The sequence below is a fragment of the Pan troglodytes genome, chromosome 5 (genome assembly GCF_028858775.2).
Source record: "Pan troglodytes isolate AG18354 chromosome 5, NHGRI_mPanTro3-v2.0_pri, whole genome shotgun sequence".
Lineage (NCBI taxonomy): Eukaryota > Metazoa > Chordata > Mammalia > Primates > Hominidae > Pan > Pan troglodytes.
In genome coordinates, this window is record NC_072403.2 from 159,665,466 (window position 1) to 159,687,679 (window position 22,214).

Consider the following 22,214-nt stretch of genomic DNA (forward strand, 5'->3'; position numbering starts at 1 on the left):
TTTTTACATTTTTAATAGGAAATTCCTTTTACAGTATGAATTTTGGATGCCAGAAGTATATTTGTCCATCTTAACTGTAGCTACAATATAATATTCAGCTTTTATCCCACTAAGAACTCATGGGTTCTATGATAATGTACTTTTAGTCCCATTTTTGATTATGTCAAATGAATAACAGTGGCAAAAGCAATTATTTTATTTATTTTTTGGAGACACGGTCTCACTCTGTCACCCAAGCTGGAGTACAGTGGCGCAACCTCAGCTCCCTGCAACCTCTGTCTTCAAGTGATTCTCATGCCTCAGCCTCCTGAGCAGCTGGGATTAAAGGTGTGTGCCACCACATCCAGCTAATTTTTGTATTTTTAGTAGAGACGGGGTGTCACCATGTTGGCCAGGCTGGTCTCGAACCCCTGACCTCAGGTGATCCACCTGCCTCAGCCTCCCAAAGTGCTGGGATTACAGGCATGAGCCACCGTGCCTGGCCCAAAACCAATTACTGTACTCTTTTATGTTGTCATGTCTTCTTTAATATGATTTCCTTAATTAATTGCTGCTAGTAAAAAGTAAATTTAAAAAAATTACAAATCTATAAACTCGTAAAAGTAGTGGAACTTTAGAGATCATTGTGTGACTCAACAAATTTAATACATGATATCCCTGAGCCTCAGTGATATTAAATGCCTTGCCTGAAATAGTAGCAGAACCCGAAGTAGAGCTTAGGTCTCCTTATTTCCGGTTTAGTACTTTCACTCTACTCCCATATCAGTCAAAATATTTATTTAATAGTTCATGTAAAATAGTGAAGTTGTAGGTGATGTGATGGGTACAGTAAAATATAAGCTCTTTGCTGTGTTCAGGGAGTTTGTAGCTGAGCAGTTTTTTTATAAACTATTTAGACAAATAATAGTATTCATTGGTAGGATTTAATAACTTTTGTACAATACAGAAATTGGGAATCATAGCTACCTTTTTGTTTATTTTTGGACCTACAACAAAATTTAAAAAAAAGCTTGAGAAATAAATACACAACACATACCAATGCCCCATTCCAAGCTATATTGGAGTCTGATGCAAAAGTGAAAATAAAGACAGATACAGTCTGTCTTTATTTAAAATTTTGAGATTTTTTTCATTGTGGTTTTTTGTTTGGTTTGTTTGTTTTTGAGACAGAGTCTGACTCTGTCACCCAGGCTAGAGTACAGTGGCACAATCTCGGCCCACTGCAACCTCCGCCTCTCGGGTTCAAGCGATTCTTCTGCCTCAGCCTCCTGAGTAGCTGGGACTACAGGCATGCGCCACCATGCCTGGCTAATTTTTTTGTGTGTTTTTAGTAGAGACAGGGTTTCACCATGTTGGCCAGGCTGGTCTTGAACTCCTGACCTCGTGATCTGCCCGCCTCGGCCTCTCAAAGTGCTGGGATTACAGGTGTGAGCCACCGCGCCTGGCCCATCATGGATTTTTTTTTTTATTAACCAGAGTCTATGCTGTATTCATATTTCCTTAGTTTTTACATAATGTTCTTTCCTGTTCCGGACTACATTACCTTTAGTTGTTATGCCACATAGTGTTTTTTGCATTAATATTGAGACAGAGTCTTGCTCTGTCGCCCAGGCTGGAGTGCAGTGGTGCGATTTTGGCTCACTGCAAGCTCTGCCTCCCCTGGCTTCAAGCCATTCTCTTGCCTCAGCCTCCTGAGTAGCTGGGACTACAGGCGCCCACCACCACGCCCGGCTAATTTTTTGTATCTTTAGTAGAGACGGGGTTTCACCATGTTAGCCAGGATGGTCTCGATCTCCTGACCTCGTGGTCCACTTGCCTCGGCCTCCCAAAGTGCTGGGATTACAGGCATGAGCCACAATATTGATTTTTAAAGTATTATATTAAAATATTGTTTATCTCGATTACTGAGATTTGCACCTGAAATGACTGAGTCACTTGGCTTCCTCTAGTCCTGACGTGGGTGCACACGTGCACGCAGAGACAGAGTATTTTATTTTTGAGAGATATTTCTTTAAGTTCTCTTATCCAAAAAAAGAAAAGCCCTTAAGTCCCAATGGGCAAATTGCTAAAATGTGGGGGAAGAAAAGTAATTCTGGTATACAATGCAAAGTAGGAGCGTATTTCATAAATAACTCAGGTATGTTAACTAGTATTTATGGGTGAAGCCACAAATTTCTGATTGTAAATATCCAGAGTTCCATAGTGTACATATTATCTGAGCTCTCAGATCAGGCTTCATACCAGTGCAATAAAATGAACACATAAACCTGACAAGCCAGAAGCCAGGGATGGGTCTGCCCTTAATCATACCACATCTAGTAGCATTCTACTTTTACTTTTAAGATTATTATTGAGTTCTTACAACAAATAAATATAAAGTTTGTATTTAATCTTTCCCAGAATATCTCATCATTTTGCACCTGAAATGCAGGATAATTATTTCCAACTGATGTTATTTACTGACATAATTTCTGGACCAGACGATAACATTTAACACTCAGTGTAATGTTTTGATGTTCTCTCATGCCCTGATACATTTGGACTTATTACCAAATCATTACTACAAGTCTGGAAGTTTCAATAATTTACAGAAGTCATTACGTCTGGAAGTGTAGTAACTCTGCCAAAGAGATGACCTAAACGTCCCAAATACATCCCATATTCCTCAGTCCTCCCATCTGAGTTTCTCTTACACCCATTTTTCTTATATATAAAAACAGAGCAATATTTTTGAGCAAAATTTTAAAAGAAAGGCTCTATTTCATCACATGGCCTCATTTCTTTTTTTCTGTTTGCATATCATGTACATGGATACAATTTAATCACGTAACCATGTCCATTAAATTATTAGCTGATTGCCTTTGATGTCAAGATTGCACTTTGGCCTTCTCTTTGTATGCACGGTGGTTTGATACCATCTCACTGCTGGCACTAAGTTTTCACAGAATAATAACATTTACAGTTTATAATCTATAGATCTCTGGAGAGATTTGCTTAATAGAACAATACATGTCAAGATTCTTTGCCCAAGCTTGTCTGCTCTGTGCAAAATGTACAATGTATATTTTGCCTGCATATTTTATGCTACTAAATGGCTCTGTAAAGAAAGGTGTATTTAAGAACACATTTTAAAAAATTGTACTGAGTTTTACAAAAAAAGCTATGACTCCCTACCTTGGAAATCTTGTTTTATTTTCTTGTCTTTTTTTTGTGTTTTCAAAGTATGAACTCTCCTTTGTTAGCTCTGTATGAGGAATGAACCATTTTCTCAAAGTTCGATGAATGAAGACTCTCATCTTACAGGGAGGCTAAATTCTTGTGTGAGAAAGAATTCTTCATCATAAATACCTGTGAAGTGATAAATGCATATTTGGGAATAAAACATCTTATAGGGCTTCTATTTAAAAATGACAGTGTGCTCATACTTGTATTTTCTCCCTCTTCAAACCCACCTAACATGCATTAAGAAAAGCCAAAATATGTTAATCCACAAGGACAAAGAGAGCCAGAGAAAAGGCAACAGTGGAAAAATCTTTTAACAAACATTACTGAAGCAAGGAAGCAGATGGTAATTAATTTATCAGAGCAGAAGAAACTTCCACCTAGCCTGCAGAGGACATTATCACCAAGAAATGAGTCAGCATGCTCCTTGGAACTTTACCTAGGGACATCGGAACTGCTAAAGGCTGTGGTGAGGCACGGGCTGAAGAGAGAGGCTTTGCCAGAAAGGCCGTACAACAGATGTACATCAGATCTTCTCCCCAACTCATCCTCCCTGGAGGATACTGGAACTCTTATCTCTAGAGAAATGTAGAGACACCAGTTGAAGGCTGAAGTGAGATCCAGGGATAAATAGTGAAAAACCTCAGTTGTAAATGTTAAGAATAAAAAATCAAGAATCACACAGCATTTTAAGAAAGCCTCAAATTGACACCTAGAGGAAACAGGATTTTTCAGGGAGCAGAAGAAAACGTAAGAAAAAAATATCTAATATATACAAATATTTGAGGAATATGCCCATGAAAACAGGAATCTCTAAAAAAGAAACAGAGACCAAGGCAGTGCTTGAAAATTAAAAATACGGTAAGCAATGGAAGAAAAAAAAAACACAAAAAAAGAATTGGGACATAAATAATGGATGAAACCTTCTAATAAGTAGGAAAAAAGAGAACATAAACAGAAAACAGAATTATAAGATCAGTATAAGAAGTTCATTGTCTCCAGTTTAAGGAATTCCTGGGAAGTGAGAGGAAACAATGAGAAAATTATCAGATATAATGAAGAAAAATTCTCTCTAGATCAGAAAAGAACACAACAACCCAAATTAAATGGGCCCACCAAGCACCTAGCCCAATGAATAAAAAATAGACTAACCCAACACATCACAACATTTCAAAACACCAGGGATAAAACATAATTTTCTTAAGCTTCAAGAGAAAATGAGCCATTCATACCCAAAGAAAAGAGTATCAGAATGACTTTTGACTTTTTGCTAACATTGGATAAAAGAAAATTTAAAAATTTGGAGAAAAAGCGTTTTCAGCCAACAGTTTTATGCCCAGGCATAGTATCAATAACATGTAAGTAAAGAAAAACAAATGTGGATGTACTTCCAAAATAAACCTCCCACGTCTTAGAGAAAGTTATTAAAGAATAGACCCCAGCAAAACAAAGGAATAAACCAAGAAAGATACATATATGGGATTTGTGAAATCAAGGTCCTGACAGAAAAATGATAAAGAGAGTTGACAGAATGACACTTGTGTAGAGCAATAAGTATCTATTAGAGCGGGAAGGTAAAGAGCTGCAGGAGAGAATTATGAAATAGCCAAATAGAGTTGCTAGAATAGTTATTATATACGAGATGTGCAAAAGTTAATTGAGTCATTTGACAGGTCCATTGGCATATTGGGAGAAAGTAAAGTTTGTAGAAACTAAGCAGATGAACACACAGTAGCTTTATTAATTGCAAGACAAAACAAAATATACATGAGAAAGGAATGGTAATAATAGGATGCTATTTAGCTCAGCAGTAAACAGTATTTCATTGTTATAGTGATATAAATGGTGACTGTTTAACCAAAAGTTGTTATGTAACTATACTGAGAGGATTAGAAGGCAAGTGTGCGTGTATGCTAGATTCACTACCATGACAGAAAGTCTACAACACTATCTTAGGTTGGGTTCCCTGTAAGAAACACTCTGTGCAGAAAGTTTACTGAGAAGTATCTGTCTTGAAGGTCAACACCTGTGGAGGAAGAAGGAAGCAGGATAGGGCAGGGAGAGGAGCTGAATTGTGATGTTGATGCAGTTACAACAAAAATCTCCCTCTAGAGCTGGATGGCCCCCCAGAGTGGTACTGCCTTAAATCAAAGAGTTTGGGCCTTTTTACCCCCAGAATCTATCAGTCATTGGAGCTGAGCAAAGGAGATGTTATGGACTGGATGTTTGTGTCTCCCCAAAACTCTTAAGTTGAAGCCCTTAATCCCCAATATGGTATTTGGAGGTGGGGACTTTGGGAGATAATTAGGGTTAGATGAGTTTGTCGGAGTGGGGATCTTATGATGGGATTGAAGCCCTTATAAAGAAATGGGCATGAGAGCCCTCTCTCTCTATCATGTGAGGACACAGCAAGAAGGTGACCATCTGCAAGCCAGGGAGAAAGCCCTCACCAGGGACTGAATCTGCCAGTCTGCCATCACCTTGATCTTGGACAGTGAGAAACAAATACCTGTTGTCTAAACTACCCAGTTTATTGTATTTGTCATGGTGTGTGCTAATGCATGAGGGGTCATAACTAAGACAGGAGGGATCATGGTCTTAGACAAGGTGGCCCTTTACAATTGAAGGCTATTTTAACTAAACTGATAAATCAAAAATAGAAATAAAAGCATATTATTTAGAAACATGGAGGTAAGTGGTACAGGAAACAGCAAACACATTTAGAACTGGCAGAGGAAGGTGGGCATAGTGGACAAGAACAGGTTCTTTTTGTTATGAGCCATTCACCATTACTTGATTTTAGCTATGTGCACCCATGACATTGATAGAATTAACAGTTACTTTAAAATTAACAATTCAACTGCATCCAGTTATGGAAGCAAAGTGTTAAATATAATGCCATTTTTGGTGATGGTATATACAGCTAGGTGTACCAATCTTCAACACTGACAAATGTTCAAAGGAGAAGCCAGGCACAGTGGTTTAGGCTGGGTGTGGTGGCTTACACCTGTAATTCCAGCACTTTGGGAGGCCGAGGTGGGCAAACCACCTGAGGTCAGGAGTTGGAGACCAGCCTGGCCAACATAGTGAAACCTCATCTCTACTAAAAATACAAAAATTAGCCAGGTGTGGTAGCATGTGCCTGTAATCCCAGCTACTTGGGAAGCTGGGGTAAGAGAATCACTTGAACCTGGGAGGCGGAGGTTGCAGTGAGTAGAGATCGTACCACTGCACTCCAGCCTGGGTGACAGAGTGAGACTCCGTCTCAAACAAAACAAAACAACAACGACAAAAAAACAGAAAAAAACAAAACAAAGAATAGTGACAATAATAGCAATAATGGTAATAAATTGAGCTCTTACTATGTGCCAAACACTGTGCTAAATGATTTTTAATACTTATACCTATTTTATTTTATTTTTAATCAATAAATCATGTATATCTAGATGGGGTACAGTGTGATGTTTTGATACATATTTAAATTGTGGAATAATTCAATCAAACTAAGGAACTTATCCATCACCTCACATACTTATTTTTTGTGGTGAGAACATTTAAAATTTATATATTTATTTTTTTGAGACGGAGTCTTGCTCTGTCACCAGGCTGGAGTGCAGTGGCACCATCTCAGCTCACTGCAACCTCCACCTCCCAGGTTCAAGCGATTCTCCTGCCTCAGCCTCCCAAGTAGCTGGGACTACAGGTGCGTGCCACCATGCCCAGCTAATTTTTGTATTTTTAGTAGAGATGGGGTTTCACCATTTTGCCCAGGTTGGTCTCGAACTCCTGACCTCAGGTTATCCACCTGTCTCAGCCTCCCAAAGTGCTAGGATTCCAGGCGTGAGCCACCACGCCTTCTGCCTCTGGCATTGTAAGGTGAGTGTCATAATGTTAACCTGCCTCACTGAGTCCTTGGGAAGAGGAAGTGAATTCAGACACAAAGCAAAGAGACTGTGCCTGGCCCTTTGTAGGTGCCTAGTACGTATTAGCCATTTGTATGTATTTGTCTGAAAAAGCAGATTGCAACGAATCAAGTGCTCCCCAGCTGCTTCTAGAGAGTGAAGCTCCATTATTTCATTTAAATACCATTAATTTCCTACACTTCATCTTTTCATTTTCATTTTCCTTTCTTTTTGTGTATACACCTTAAGCTTTTATAAGGCATTTTGTTCAATTATTTATTTTCTCTGTGCTTGGCTTCTTCCACTCCCATTTCCTCCCAAACACACACATCGAACAACTTCCTTACTCAGTGATAATCGAATTGGGTATAATGTCACTTTCCTCTGCTGCCTTACTTTTGGAAGAGAAAGCAAGATTAATAGATTATAATCATTTGTACATGTTATTTTATTTTGCTAAATGGCAGCGTCTTCATAACCTTTTCAGGTTTATGTCAGTAATGTGTTCCCAAGGTCTAAATAATGATGTTTACACAGTTTGGTATATTAATAGGCTTTCACTTACCATTGCAAAATCTCTATTTGCAATGCTTAACCCTGTATTTTCTGCCTAAGGAGATTAGGGAGTTAGAATGGGTTTGTCATACTTGGCCAGACATGTCTGTTTTCTTGGTCTGTCTCAAGAAATGGAAATTACACTTTCCCTTTGGTCTTTGGTCTACTTAAAGTGTCATAGAAGAACAAATTGTACTGTGAGTTTGAAATGGCGCAGAGTGTGCATGAATCCAGTGGCACTTGAGGAACAGAAGCTGTTAGAGTAACTGACACCTGCTGTTGTTGATTAGCATCCTTCCCGTAAGCTGTAGAATTGATGCACTCTTTGGGAATAGGCTAACTGCTTACTGGCTTTACTTTAGTTTCTTAGTTGGAACCAACAGATGATTTTAAGATTGAAAAAGAAATGCTTGGGTATATAGCTGGGGATTATGATCAGATCAGCTCCCGGCTTATCCATTTTAAATCTCCGTTTAGCCAAAGCTAAACACATTTCGGATTAGCTGCCTTTTGAGGTTATCTTGGTCCCTGCTGCCTTCCATTAGTATTGACTGTACTTTAATTAAAAAAAAAAAAAATCTAGTGTCGATTTAGATTGAGGTCTATGCAGTAAAAAAGGATCACCTTTCCACGTAGGGAAAGAGATTAAGCATCTGGATCACAGAGCTATTTATTAAAACGGACGATTTCTGCCTAAATCCACATGAACTTATGACTATCAGCATGATTTAAGTAACGAGACTGCTGACTCGGGAAATCAGAGTCTTTTGCCATTCATTGACCGATTGAGTTAAGCATAAAACTGAAATGATTTTATGGACCATTCTTTTTGGCAATGTCGATCCTAAATCTGATATGAAATGGGGCTGCCATTACAATTGTTTTGAAATACAACTAATTGAGTACTTTGAGGGATTTTGTTTTTCATTTTATTTTTTCACCAATGGAGTAGATTCGAATGATGTAGATTGTAAGAGAAGTTAAAAGACTTTCAATATTGATTCTAAGATGATTTGCTTTTTATTTTTTTATAATTATAGGCATTCGAATATTTATTTTGCAATATTTCTTCATAAATGAACATCTTTTAAAAAATAAATTCCAGACCTTAGACAACTAACTTAATGGGCTGGGAGAAGTTATTTAAACTTTAGGAGCTAGCTACTGTGCAATTCAAGTGAAAGAAACAATGCCAATAATTCATTAGTGATTGCTAGTGAAACTAAGTTCATTCTACAGAGATGATAAAAACCTGGACTATAAATCCTCAGGCATTTGAAAGTCATCATATACTTGTAGAAAGGGAAGAATGTCCTTTCTAAAATTCTACAACTATTTTTAAGTAGCAGCTCTTTTTTGGGAGGACATCTTGCTAACTTTTTTTCATGACCTTTTATTAGGTAAATGCCTTGAGGATAAATCAGGGCTTCTGAATAATGCTTGCTCACCTACAACAAGATGAAAAATGGTAGGTTCCAAGCTTCAACCTATTATTTGTGGCAACTCCGTAAGAAACACATGTCTCTGAACATGTCAGCAGTAGCACTCAAAGATGCTCTGTGTTACCTAATTGCTCTTGTACCTTTTGCTGACTTTGGGATAAGCAGTGGGTATGCCTGTGATGGCACATCCCTACTGACTGCTAAAGCGTGAAATGGTTGCAGTTGTGGTTCCTGCTCTCTATCCTTTCCCTCACACGCATCCCCTTTCCAGAAGCAGTAGTACTCCACCCTGGTTATAAAAAGGAATGAAGGCCCTGGTAATCATCACTCATAAAGCATGTCACATTCTTCCTCTGTCTCTTCTTTTCTCCTATTTTAATTAAAATTGAATTCATGCCTCTCAAATGAGTGGATTCACAGGATGACAGTATCTTTCATTTCTAAGGGCCATAATGGGAAGTCAGTATTATGCATTGTCTTATCTCCAGTATAACACGGTGGCTGTTTTGACAGGCTTCAGTCAAAATGTGAAGTTCCTCATCACCAAACATTCTGGAAATTGGTCCCACACCCCTCAACTCCACTCTCTCCCTGGGTCACTGGTGTCTTTCTCTTCATCCTGTGTTCATCAAAAAGGAAAGATAAGGGATGGAGTGTCTACTGCAAACATTGTTGGAGTTTTTAAATGCAACATTTTATTTCTAACTTAAATGACTCCAAGATAAAATCAAATTTGCCTAATCCCAAACCCTCCATTGCCATGACAGCTACATTAAAATATTATGTGCTTGCCCCTAGCACCTACTAAGTGCTCAATAAACATTTACTGAAAGAAAATAAATTGGATTTAGACACTTGAAAGTTTTTTCTGAAAAAGAGAGTCCACATATTCTGTTGTCATAGAGACTCAAAAATCCATCTTATTTCATGATGAGCCTCAGTTGTCATAGTTCTCCTTTTCTTCTCCTTCACAAGGCAGTAATTGAGTTTCAGGATGTGGGATTGCTACTAAATATTCGCTTGCAATTTGCATCGAAATGTCAAATACATTATTTGGGAATATGCCAGATAACTTAGGAAAGTGTTTAATTTAAAAACCTGCCTGAGGGGAAAAGTAGTCTACATCAAATGAAACAGAGAGCGCTTGTAGAACTTTTAGAAGTCAGCTGGACAAATGGGATGCTCAGAACTTCAAGAAAGGGCAGGGAAGAAACTCCATCCTAGATGGGGACATGTTGAAGCATTTTAAAATATTTCACATTTAAATGCCTGAGCTCTGGCAAAACATTAAAATCAAATTTTGAGGCTATTAAATTTTCTGTCTGTATTAGTTTGTTCAGGCTGTCATAACAAAATACCACAGACTGGGTAGCTTAAGTCAGAGAGATCTATTTCCTCACTGTTCTAGAGGCTAGAAGTCCAAGATCAAGGTGTTACAGGGTTGGTTTCTTCTGAGGACCACAAGGGAAAGATCTGTTCCAGGCCTCAGTGCTTGGCTTACAGAGAGCCACCTTCTCTCTGGGTCCTCACGGGGTCTTTCTTCTGTGCACCTGTGTCTCTGAGTGTCCAAATTTTCTCTTCTTACATGGACACTAGTCAGATTGGATTAAGGCCCACTATCAGAATGTCATTTTAACTTAATCACCTCATTAAAGGACATATCTCCAAATACAGTCACCTTCTGAGGTACCTGGGGATTAGGGCTTCAACATATGAGTTTGGGAGAGAAACAAGAGAATGGCCCATAACAGTGTCGAAGTGAGAAGTTGACTTGCAAACTGATGACATAGGCAGTAAGTAAGCATTGAGTGCCCGCTATGCTGTTTTGATCCACTGAGGGTGGAACGACACTCACATATAGCGTGTCTCTCATAGGGAAGTCCATAGAGTCACATGGCCATTGTCTTAGATGAAATGGACAGGGATATTCACAAACCCAGTACTCTCAACCACTGGCCATTTCTAACATTACCCTGGGGGCTCTCCCCTCCTATGAATTTTCAATACCCTTCAGCTTCTGTGTTGCTGACTCTGCCTGATTTTGCATGTGGAAATCTTGGGGTACGCATTATTTAAATGTTAGTAACTTGTTTTTACAATGATTCATCTCTCAGTTCTCAACAGGCCAGTTCATGTTGTACCCTGTATCTGGATGTCCAGGCAGAAGAACTAGGTTTGAGAACCAGCCCCATCAGATACAGATGCTGCAGCTTGAGCAAGGCACTAGGTATCTCCGAAATCACAGTTCACTCATCTGTACAGAGGAGAAAAGAGGATGGCCAAGTAGTGTGGGGAAGTATCATAGTCCATCTGGGCTGCTGTCACAAAATGTGACAGACGGGTTATAAACAACCGATATTTATTTCTCACAGTTCTGGGGGTTGGAAAATCCAAGCTCAAGGTGCTGGCAGATCCGGTATCTGGTTAGGGCCTGCTTCCTGATATGCAGATAGCTGTCTTCGTTTTGTGTCCTCACCTGGTGCAGAGCAGAGAGACAGAAAGCAAGCTCTTTAGTGCCTCTTTTTATGTCAGCACTAATCCCATTTAGGAAATCTCCATCTTCTTGACCTAATCACCTCTGAAATGCCCCACCGCCCAATAGCATCATATGGGGGAATAGATGTCAACATATGAATGATCTGGTTTCGTGGTTCATAGATGCTGTCTTCCCAACGTGTTCTCAGGTGGTGAAAGGGGCAAGGAAGCCCTCTGGGGTCTTTTTGTTTTTAAGAGACTGGGTTTCACTCTGTTGCTCAGGCTGTAGTGCAGTGGCATGATCACAGCTCATTGCAGCCTCGACCTCCCAGGCTCAGGTTATCCTCCCATCTCAGCCTCCCAAGTAGCTGGGACTACAGACATGCACCAACACACCCAGCTAATGTTTGTATTTTTGTAGAGATGGGGTTTTACCATGTGGCCCAGACTGACCTCAAACTCCTGGGCTCAAGGGATCCTCCCATCTTGGCCTCCCAAAGTGCTGAGATTATAAGTGTGAGCCACTGCGCCTGGCCTCATGTCTCTATTATAAGTCCACTAACCCATTCATGAGGGCTCTACTCCTACAATTTAATCACCTCCCAAATGTCCCACCTCCTTGTACTGTGACCTGGTAAGGTTAGGATTTCAACATATGAATTTGAGGAGGGACATAAACATTTGGTTCATTGCAGGGGTACTGAATGAGATAATATGGATGAAGTGTAATTATGCAATAAAGGCGTAATTAAAGTACAGTTGTCCCTTGATATCCATAGGGGATTGGTTCCAAGCGTCCCCTTGGGTACCAAAATTTACAAATTCTCGGGTCCCTTATATAAAATGGCATGGTATTTTCATATAACCTACGCATATCCTCCCATATATTTTAAATCATCTCTAGATTACTTATAATACCCAATACAATGTAAATGCTATGTAAGTAGTTTTATACTGTATTGGTCTTTTCTCCTTGTATTATTTTTATTGGTGTATTGTTATTTTTTATGGATTTTAAAATAATATTTTCAATCTACAGTTGGTTGAATCTGTGGATGTAGAAGAGTGGAGGGATTTTTTTACTTGTATTATTTTTATTGTTATATTGTTATTTTTTATAGATTTTAAAATAATATTTTCAAACCACAGTTGGTTGAATCTGTGGATGTGGAACCCATGGTTGTGGAGGGCTGACTATAAATTTTAATGATGTTTCCTGCAATTTTACGGTTGAATTTTAACCAAACTACTCCTTCCCTTCACACCCACCTCCTCTTCACACACACACATGATTAAAAATAACATGCAAAGGCATAGAAACAACCAACATACACAATTCCTTTCATTTACTTAAAGCCTTGAGATTATGGAAGAAGGCCCAAAATGAAGTCCCTAAACAAAGCCAGGAGGGGGCGACCTCCTGGCCTAAATAGTCCTGGCATATTTCAGGAGTAAAATCGGAGGGGATGGGGTCTTGGGAAGGAGATTTGATTTTATCCGGCTTATGTGTCAGTCAGTGCTTCTCAGTCCCCCAGGTTCACTGGGCAGGCTTGAACCTTGACTGGGTCCCTGCGAGGCCTGGTGTGTAGATCACAGACTGGAGTCAGATGATGTGGGTTCAAATCCTGACTCTGCCATTTTCTAGCTGCAGGAACTGGGCAAGTTAATTAACCCCTGTAAGCCTCAATTTTCTCATCTGTTAAATGAGAATACAAATAGCATCTACCCAAAAGGTTGTCATGAAGATTACCTGCAATAATCTACATGAGTATAGAGTGTTTATATAGCACCAGGCTAAGCTTATTAAGATAAGCTTTTAATAAAGTAATGTTAACTATTAATGTCATCACTGGAGTTAGTATTCACACATCACTATTCTTTTCTCTGATCACTTTCTCTCCTTGTCTTACCTCTACCCAATATGCATATCAAATAAATGTATATTAATTCAGTGGAAGTTGTTTCAACATATTCAAATGGTCTGGAAATGCTTCTGTTCTCTTTTACTCCTTTTATGTATGGGTGATCAGATACCCAAGGAGTATCAGGAGTCAGTTGGGAAATGGAAGAAGAAAGAGACAGGACTGTGGTAGAAGGATCATTGGTTTGAGTGTCTAGGACTTTGGGGAAGAGAGGCAGCTGAGTGTACTGACCAGTTTACCTTCTCTGGAGCCAGACTGAATGTAAATCCCTTCTCCACTTTCCCAGCTGTGTGATCCAAGTCAAGTTACCTAACCTCTCTCAGCCTCGGTTGCCTTCTTACAGAGAAAGGGATGGCGATAATGATATTTTATAGTGTTATTAGGAGGACTTGATTAGTTAATATTTAGAAGACATTTATATCAGTACTGTGTATAAACAGAATATAAATGTTGTTTAATTTTTTAAATGTCCAGAATAGGTGCTGGAAACCGAGTAGTAGCAGCAAAGCTGAAGTCAAAGTTAACTATAGACCAGACATTGAGAAGACATGAGTTATCTGTCCTGAGGGAAGTGATATTACTTTTCCTACCTAACCTTGGGGACCACAGAGCTTCTCTCCAGCTTTAACATGCTCTGAATCATTGTCTTGGTAATGATCAGGATTATGCCTTGCTCAGGAAATATTGGTTATTTAGTTGCTTTGGAAAATGTGACAGGAAGCTAGAATTTAAGTTTTACAAACATAACCCTAAAAATTATTTCAAACTCTGAGCCCATTTTCTAGCTGCTTACAGGTTACACCTCATAATTGGGCCAGTATTTTAACTGCATTCTTCTTGTTAACAACTTCTATATTTTTTCCTTTGTACTCTCACCAAGAAAAAATAGCAGAATTATGAGCTCCTTCGCACTCTGGTTTGGAGATGTTTGGGAGTCTGCAAGCCCTGAAAATACTTAAATTAAAATGACGGTTTCAAAAATAGGCCCATTGAAACATGGAAATGTGTTTCTCTCTTCACATTTCTGTTTTCCTTTTTTATTCTGTAGGTTGCTGTCCACAGCAGGATGAACTGAGAAAGGCCATCAAGAGGTGGTCTTTGTAGATTTTTCTCCCCTACCATCTTAAAGAAACTGTTGCTTTCCAAAGTGTAGAACTGTTAGTATAGTTCGATGACCTTTCATCACAAGAATACTTAAAGTATTGTTTTTAAATGCGGTGACAAGGGATGGAGAACAAACAGTTTTTCAGAGGGATTTTCCTGGAAAAGCTGTGAACTGACTGGGGTTAATGTCCAAAGGTAATGGTCTCTCCCAGCGGGTCATTAATTCCCAGGAATTGGCCTGTGCCTCAATTGCTATTGCTTAAGTAAACAATAAATAACATCACACAGATATGTAATGAACTATAAAATGACCACTTCTCAACCTGCATTGTAGATATGCCTGCAGCACATTCAAGACTGCCTTCTATTAATCACCTCCCCAACTTGATTGATTAGTTTCCATCAGCACCCTGTCCCCTATTTTCTTTTAAAATAGATTAATTTCATACTGGTGAGGTCAGAGAATAAAAGCATGAATGTTAGGCCCAGTAAAAAATGGTGTCTGTGCTAAGTATTTGACTTTTTTTTTCTCTCTCTCTCATTTTTTCTCTTGCACTTTCTGCTACTCTGCAGCAATTAGTTATAACTCACATCATGCCCCAATAATACCAAGATTTGTGCCGATGACATTGGTTAATGGAAACTGAATGAGTCTTTTCAAGGGCAAGGATTATTTTAATTATGTTAATAATATAAGGGTTCCTGATCCGTCCACCCACTCCACTGTCATTTCTCAGTCATTTTGCTTGACCTTTCAGAAGTTCTTAACCCATCTGATTATTTCCTTCCACGAAACTATTTGCTTGGCCTCCACTCTCTCCTGGTTTTCTTCCTACCTCGTTTGCCACTCCTCAGTCTCTTCTTTTAGCTCTCTTTTTTAAAAAAGTTGTAAAATGCACGCAACACGAAGTTTACCATTTTAACCTTCTAAGTGTGCAATTCAGTGGCATTAAGTACATTCACAATGTTGTGTAACAGTCCCCACTGTCTACTTTCAAAACTTTTTAATCACCTAAAATAGAAACTGTAACCTTTAAGTAATAATTTCCCATTCCTCCTTCTTCCAGCCCTTGGTAACCTCTCCTTCTGTCTTTATGAAATTTGCTAGATACCTCATATACGTGGAATCATACAATATTTGCGTGTTTCATTCTGGGTTATTTCACTTAGTATAATGTATTCAAGATTCACCATGTTGTAGCATGCATCAGAACTTCATTTCTTTTTATGGCTGAAAATATTCCATTGTATGTGTATAGCCCATCATATTTACCCATTTATCTCTTGATGGACATTTGGTTGTTTCCACCTTTTGGCTATTGTTAATAATGCTGATATGGACGTGGATGTATAAATGGAGTAGAATTACTCAGTCATATGGTAATGATATTTTTAACTTTTTTAAAGGAACTGCAAAACTGTTTTCCACAGTTACTTTTTCACAGTTTTACATTCTTACCAGCAATGCACTAGAGTTCCAACTTCTGTACATCCTAACAATTGTTATTTTTTTATAGTAGCCAACCCAGAGGGTGTGGGGTTCTCATCGTTAGTTCTATCTTGTCTTCCAAACTTGTCATCACTGAAGCACCTGAGGACTCAGTCTCCCTGTCTTCCCTTTCCCATCTATTTCTATCCCTTTGGTGATCTCCTCCAGCCCCCTGGCTTTAAATACCATGGACATACTGGTGTATATTGCTAGCCCCTACCTCCTGCCAGACTCTAGGCTTCTCACTGCTGTTGCCTGGTGGGCATTTCTACTTGGATGTTCAGTAGGCATCTCAACCTTAAAATGTCCAAAACCGAAGGCAGATTCCAAGCCCCTCATCCCTTGCCCACCATGAACCTGGTTCTCCCACAGACTGCCCCTATCTGTCAATGGCATCTCCATTCTACCTGGTTCTCAGGCTCCAAACCTTGGATTCATCCCTTCCTTTTCTCTTTTCCTTTCTTTCTACATACACCAGCAAATTAAGTTGGTTCTACTTGCAAAATTAACACAGAGCTTTGATTGGGTCTTGGTTCAAATGTTACCTGCAGAAGGACAACCTCTCCAAGTTAAACAGCCCCTGCTCCCTCCCTCTCCATTCCCTTATCTGCTCTATTCTTCAGAGTACTTGACATCATATATATGTAAGTTTCATCTCCTGCACCATCATGTGAGGGCAGGAACTTACTTGGTATGTTTTCTGGTTTGTCTCCTTTGCCTGAAAGAGTACTGATTTCTCTAAAAAAAATTGATGATTACAGGATAAGTGGAAGATACAGTGTCTGTCCCTGAGGAAGCAATGAAATCAAGACTCTATATATGAAGCAACTAAAAACAGGAAGCCCCCTTGGATTTTTTTCTGGGAAAATGGATTTTTTTTTTTTTTTCAAATAAATCCTACCTCATCATGTGACCAAAACATGTCTATTTGAGTTGAAAGTGTTTTTGCCATGTTAGACACTTTCCTGCTAAGAGACAGGATATTGAGCAAACTTCTTAATAAGTTAGTGTTGCTATTTTATTTATATATGTATATATACCTACACATATACACACACACATTATTTTGCTGTGGCTACTTTTAATTTTATAGAATCCATTTTTGTTGAGGCCCTCCTCATAGGCAGTTATTTTTCCTTGAAACTGCTGCCAGTTTGCTAAGAATTTTGTCCTGAGTAAGAGAGGGTGAAATGCTGCTAGTATAATATGAAATGCATTTTATGAGTTAAAAACTGATCACATATAAATAATAAATAATTGTATTAGTATGACCACAGAACTTTAAAAATGTTCTTAGCATTAGAGATTCTATTGAAAGTTCCTTGAAGACAAAACAATGCCCTGAGCAGCTCTACATTCTTCTCAATGCCTGAAGTCATCCTTTTTTTTTTTTTTTTGAGACAGAGTCTCACTCTGTCACCCAGGCTGGAGTGCAGTGGCACAATCTCGGCTCACTGCAACCTCTGCCTCCTGGGTTCAAGCGATTCTCCTGCCTAAACCTTCCAAGTAGCTGGGATTACAGGCATAGATGCTCACTAAATAATTGCTGAAGGTTTCAAATATTTTCAGCACAAGACAATTACACTATCTCTTTGTTCCTCCTGGAGAGATAGCACTATATGTATACTGAAGGGAAGATGGATGTGGGCTCAAGGTCTGGCATTTGCCAGCTGTGTGGCTTTGAGGAAATCATTTCTGACAATTTTTGACACTGTGAAGTACTTCCCTGTTAGTAGCAAAAGGAATATAAGGCTGTCAGCACTTCCTGCTTCCATAGAGTAGGCCTATAGTCCTATAGTAAGTAAATTATAAATTGTGATAGATATTAGTTGTTGTTGTTGTTACATCTCTTCTTATAATGTTTCATTTTCATAGAATAAAAGAGTCATAGAAAATATAAACACATACTTTAAGCCTGATTCAGGTCAAATTAAATAAGCTTTTGAGCTCCTGCTATTCCAGCCACTGAGCTGGACATCCAGCCAGGCATCTCTGCATGTTTTGTCTCATTCAATTTTATTTTTCTTAGATCACAGTATCCTGATGTAAAGATTCTCTCAGAATTTCCATCAATGTATAACTTAATTCTTTTTTTTTTTAAGACAGAGTCTCGCTCTGTCACCTGTCCCCCAGGCTGGAGCACAGTGGTGTGATCTTGGCTCGCTGCAATGTCTGCCTCCTGAGTTCAAGCAATTCTCCTGCCTCAGCCTCCCAAGTAGCTTGGATTATAGATGCCCACCACCACCCCTGGCTAATTTTTGTATTTTTAGTAGGGACAGGATTTCACCATGTTGACCAGGCTGGTCTCGAATTCCTGACCTCAGGTGATCCGCCCATCTTGGCATCCCAAAGTGTTGGGATTACAGGCGTGAGCCACTGCACCGGGCCTATAAACTTAATTCTTGAATTATATTTTAAAGTTTAAAACTCCTTAAAGAAATATTCCATGAGTGAAATATGGATCAGTGTTTCAAAACCAAAGCATTTGACTCAGTAATGTTTGAGGAATTATTGATTTCTATACATGAATGAAATGGGAAATCTTACGTTCAGATAGGTTTAATTAATATTTTTCTAGAGTGACATATTTGCTACCAAAATTTAAAAATAATTTAACTTTTTCATATAATAAATGTCTTTTAAAAAGTGGAAGCTACTTATGGAAAAATATAACAATTTGTTTTTTGAACTCTTTAAAACTTGATGACCTGTTTTGGGACTTGAGACCTTGCTGAGCCTGACATGCTAATTCTTTGATTTATTCAAATACTCTTTAGATACTTCATTGCTATTCATAAAATATGTTTTAGCCTTTGTTACATGTAATGAAATAATTCACATTATTTAAGTTCAGGAAAAGAAAAAAATACAATTTGAGTGTTGCTGGGCAGCAAAGAGCAAAGGAGAGACACATACAATATACATACTCAATGTTTTCTTAGTTTTTTTGTTTTTTAATTGTCCTAATTTTAGGCAATGAAAAATAATTTTGTCATCTGCCTCAAATTTTTGTTTCAATGGTTGGTTTGGTTTTGGATTTGTTTTCTTTTTTTTGAGACAGGGTCTCATTTTGTCATCCAAGCTAGAGTGCAATGGCTTGATCACAGCTCACTGCAGTCTCGACCTCTCAGACTCAAGTGATCCTCCTACCTCAGCCTTCTGAGTAGCTGGAACTACAGGGACGTGCCACCATTCCTGGCTAATTAAAAAAAAAAATTGTAGAGACAGGGTCTCACTATATGTTTTCCAGGTTGGTGATGTGCCTTACATTTAATGTTGCCTCTGAGACCTTAAGAGCAAACTTTCCTGTTTTACTTAAATCTAGGTACATCATTTGAAACCCATTTGAAAGCTCCTGGTGACTTATTTAGCTTAATGATGTTCATCTTACTGAGAAGCAAACTCACAGAGCTTTCCTTATTCCACCAAATGTTGACAGAGTTCCGGTTCAGTTCTGCCACTTTCTAGTGCTGTGACCTTGGGCAAGAACCTAGTTGCTCAGAGCCTCAGTTTCTTCATCTGTAAATAGGGGTAATTACAGAAGCACCCTCACAGAATTCACGTTAGGATTAAATGGATGTATATATTTAAAATATTAGTATATCTACTATAGTATTATAATTTGTATATATAATGTATATAATTTGTGTGTGCACGCACACACACACACAGCTTGGAAATAGTGCCACCATTTAATATGTGCTCTGTAAATATTAACTATAAAATTGATGATGGTTGTGGTGGTGGTGGTCCTCAGCCTCCCAGGATATCAAAAAGGAATTAAAGGAATGTTTTGTCATTTTTAAGAATCTATCATGATGGGTAAAGGGACAATATGCAGTGGTAGACAATATGTAGTGGAAGTGAGTTTTAATTTTATTACCAAAGCGTATGTATGTTCTTTAAAAAAGTCATTCCAGGAGCTGATGGTGCAATACATTCCAGTTTAACCATTCTATTTCATAAAATCTTTCTGTGCTCCTTGAGATCAGAAAAAAAAAAACTAAAAAGAATAAATGACCAGAAGTTATACTTTGTAGGAGGTCAAAGAAAATAAATATGTTCAGTACTAGGCCTAAAGGTTGAAAAAGGTTCATTTAAATGGCTCCACTTAGAGAATATGACAAAACTCCAACACTTCCTGTCAGGCACAGTATTTCATGCTTAAAAGTTGCATTCAGATACATTCTTTCTTCACTCTCATCTATCCCGTATAAATGGTTGCCAGTTATCTGCACACAATGGCAGCTTGACAGAAGGATATGACTATATGAACATGCCATCCAAGTTAATGATGCCATGGATTATAATGCAATAAAATCATAATCCATCTCTGCTCCTAGTGCAGTGCTTTTTAATTCAGCCATGACATCCTATATGGAGATGTTTATCCTGCACTTCTCCCTGGCTGTGGGAATTATTCTCATGCAGTCAGCAGGGGGACTATCTGATGATTCACCAATAGGGTAGTATCAGCACTGGCGATTAAAAGGATTACTTATTTGCTTACTCAGGAAGGATTAATGGCAGAGAGCAAAAGCTTTGTTTAAAAATCATGTGCCCTGACTTCCTGGAGCTTAAAGAAAATAGTCTAAAAGGTATTATACCATTTTATGAAGAAGCATTTTATTCAGAAATTAAAATCTTGATCCACAAAATGGTCCCTTACTGATGAATTGTGAGCTAGCATTAAACAAATAATCATTTTCTAGTAATATGCTCCCATTGTATTTCGGCATTTCTGTAATCCAGGGTCTGTTGGAACTGTTTTATTCTAGCTGGTTATTTAGGGAGATTATTTTTGTATCTGTAATTGAAGTCTAAAATACGGAACTTAATCATATACTAAAATAAATCAACAAGATTAAAAGAGCGTTTAATTCTTGTGATGACTGGGGACTTCTCATTTTAGTGTATTTTTAAGATTTCCCTTTATAAATAATACAAATCTTCATATTATTTTTTGTTTTCCTTGTTTAAAACAATAAGCATAGCAGAAATTGCAATGTTTTGTGAGACCTAAATATTACTTGATGGCAGTTATTAAGTCTTATACTCTCTATGTGAGATCTCAAATTTGAAAAATTCTCAGGATCTGGCTGTTATAACCACTGTTGGTATTAAAAATATTAATGATAATAATATACAGGAACATCAACCAGCATTGGACCTCAAAATACATCAGACCTGATCTAAAATCTACTCCTTTGTGAAATTTTCAATGTTGAAAATACATTTTTTTTTTTGGCGGGGGGTGGGGGCAGGGGGACGTGAAGTCTCACTCTGTGGCCCAGGCTAGCGTTCAGTGGCACAATCTCGGCTAACTGCAACCTCCACCTCCTGGGTTCAAGTGATTCTCCTGTCTTAGCCTTCCAAGCAGCTGGGGCTACAGATGCCCACCACCACGCCTGGCTAATTTTTTTGTTGTATTTTTAGTAGAGACGGGGTTTCACTGTGTTGACCAGGCTGGTCTCTAACTCCTGACCTCAAGTGATCTGCCTTTCTGGGCCTCCCAAAGTGCTGGGACTACAGATGTGAGCCACCATGCCTGGCCAGAAAATACGTTTTTATAATATTTTTCCTCTTCACTTTCTGGTTAGCTTGTAATGAGATTTAATTACCAGGAATGTGTTTTCACTGAGGTATTTTTCTTCATTTCCTCCTAGGAAAAATTAGGAATTAGGATTTGCCAAATTTTCTCTATCGAGCTACTGAATCAATGCTATTGACAGCATCTTAGTGGATTAAGAGGTGGAATCTGAAATAAAATTCTCCTTCGAGTCTTCTGGGCCATACCTGTGCCTGCCATTGGAGTCCTCAGGGCAGGGAGTGGTCTGTCCTGGCAATGGCAGGTTCAGGAGGGAGGCATTACACGGACCCAATGGCATGGATGAGAAAGCACTGATTTCTATCCTACTGCTTTCATTTCTTTTGCCTCGACCGTCTCTGAATCCTTTCAGAGCCACCACCTACCCCTGCAAACGGTGGTAGAAGAGAAAAATTATTTTAAAGGTATTTCCACTTGAAACAGAATTAACTTTCTTAAATTAAGGGAATTTTTTTTTAAGCTGAAAGATGTTTAATTTCTTTTCTAGCCCATAGG

At 38.5% G+C, this 22,214-nt stretch overlaps 1 protein-coding gene and 1 long non-coding RNA gene across 2 annotated transcripts in view; both read left to right on the forward strand.

Annotated features, from left to right (window-relative positions):
* Nucleotides 1-4,144, forward strand: part of LOC129144337 (uncharacterized) — a 115,466-nt gene extending 111,322 nt beyond the window's left edge. Inside the window, exon 2 of the long non-coding RNA XR_008548704.1 lies at nucleotides 1-4,144. This exon is cut by the window's left edge and continues 24,768 nt beyond it. This is a non-coding gene — a long non-coding RNA (uncharacterized LOC129144337).
* Nucleotides 1-22,214, forward strand: part of SAMD5 (sterile alpha motif domain containing 5) — a 440,768-nt gene that overhangs the window by 252,450 nt on the left and 166,104 nt on the right. The gene's annotated exons all lie outside the window — the stretch shown is intronic.